The sequence below is a fragment of the Egretta garzetta genome, unplaced genomic scaffold (assembly GCF_000687185.1).
Source record: "Egretta garzetta isolate BGI_Z169 unplaced genomic scaffold, ASM68718v1 scaffold2, whole genome shotgun sequence".
Taxonomy (NCBI): domain Eukaryota; kingdom Metazoa; phylum Chordata; class Aves; order Pelecaniformes; family Ardeidae; genus Egretta; species Egretta garzetta.
This window is the reverse complement of record NW_009258894.1, coordinates 5,011,848-5,013,909: the sequence shown is the minus strand read 5'-3', so window position 1 is coordinate 5,013,909 and position 2,062 is coordinate 5,011,848.

The following is a 2,062-nucleotide window of genomic DNA, read 5'->3' as shown; positions in this document are numbered from 1 at the left end:
GGAATGAATGACTAATGGCTCTAAATCTCAGAGTAAGACTGTCCATTAGCGCTGTTGTAGCCAGCTTTGTTTTGAAAAGGCTATAAATGTTTTTGGGGGTCCAGTGTGATTGGGATAGGGATAACAATGCAGGAAAACAGACAGTATGATCACGGCAATCTTCTTTCCTTAGGAAACCAGGCTACAGATGGCAGACATGGCTAGTGGCCAGGCCTTCACAACTGCTTTAATCAATGAGCTTTGATGGAAAGTTCAAAATTACAGAAGGCGTTCCTCAGTAAATGTGTGTGTTCACCAACAAAAGCTAGCGGGGACTGCATGTTGTTGAGCTGGCTTGTCCTGTTAACAAGTAAAGGTTCAGCTGGCTAAGTGCTGGTCATCCGCTGGGTGAATACTAACACAGCCTTTGGCTCTCACTGGAGACAGCAGAGGCTGCGTATGTTTCTCTCCAGTGGTGCCCTCCATGCTTACCAATCCTGAATGGCAATGTTTCCGGCTCTTTCAGCCCTGCTCTCCCTCCCACCCTGCCAAGGTGTCCGAGGCGTAACCTGCAGAAGCTCTTAGTCTCTCCATGCCACTTGCTTTTCTGAAATGTCCCTGACCTCAGTTCTGCAAGCTGGCTTTTCCGATGTGTGGAGGGAGGTGAAATCCCTAGCTCTGTTGAGGTTCCGTGAACTAGACAGTCATTTGAACCAGTCATCATTTGGTCGTGATTTTACAAAGTGGCAGATTTGTGCCTTTGAGATCCACTTCACCCAAGCCAAGTCCTTTTACCAAATACCCCACAGAAGCACAAAAGGAAGTTCAGAACACAGAAAAATGTCGGGAATCTGGGTCAAGTCCTCTCACTTGAAAGTCTCTGTATATGTTCAACACAAAACAGATAGGCATGCTCAGTGAGGCTGGTAACCCTACATATGTGAAACACATCTCTATTGCTCAGGTCCTTACAAAGTAGGTATATGCAGTGCTAAACCTTCTCTAGGCTCCAGGCTGCATTACGTAGAGCTCCTCAAGCAAGAAAAGGCAATCCTTGCCTTGCTGACAGGTGGAGTAGCACCCTCTTCACTGCTGAGAAGGCTGTGGCAGCTATTGATGCTCGCATGGATTTTTCCTCGTTATGCACATCATGAGCCTTTGTTTCTTACCAAACTATTCACTGCAGGCTTTTCCTCTGTCTGCTGGAATGGATTTGTCCAGGGAAACGTGTTCTTCTTTCACCTTCGAGGTTCTTGAAGGGAACTTCTCCTGAGGGACTTCTGCGGCAAGTCACCCAGCCACATGGTAGCACTGAGCTCCTCATTAGCCTCAGGGTTATCTTGGGAGTCGTCTTCTCTGTAGTCTTTTGTTGTTTTCTCATGTCTGTGACTTCAAAGGTGGCTTTACTGAAGGTGTATTCCTCTTCCCCTTTCCCCATACACATACAAAGGGAATTTTATTTTAGTAAGATAATTCAGGGTCAGGCCTGGGTTACTGCAGTTTTGTGGATGGTGCTTTCATCTCACCATTAGGGACTATGCTGTAGTGACTAACTTTGAATTTTCAGTCCTGGAATACAGACACATTGAATTGCCACTCATGGATGTAATTACCTTGATATAATAGCACAATATACGCGCACAATGTTTTGTGATATTAATGAACAGGCGTTTACAGGTACCGAAAGTAATTGACAGTAAGAATAAGAGCATGATGTGCAGCAGCCCTAATCGAAAAATGAGAATGCCACTGTGCTAGGCGTGGTGCAAACACCCAATAAAAATAGCACGTTTGCACATAAAAGCTTCTATGAGGAATAACGGGTGGGGAGATTTCATTCCACATGCCATAGATGAAGAAAACAGGGGCAAGAAACCTCAGATGGGCTTCAGGACAGCCCAGGTTTGGCAGCTGTGGAGCCAGATCACGCCAAGCCTCGCTTCCCCTCTCAGCACGTACACGCCGTTGCTGGCATCCCCTGGCCTTAGATCCTAGCTCCGTACTGGTGCAGGTGACGGCACGACTCCAGCCACATCTGACGTGCGGAAAACAGACTCCACAATCTGTAAGATTGTAAAGTAGG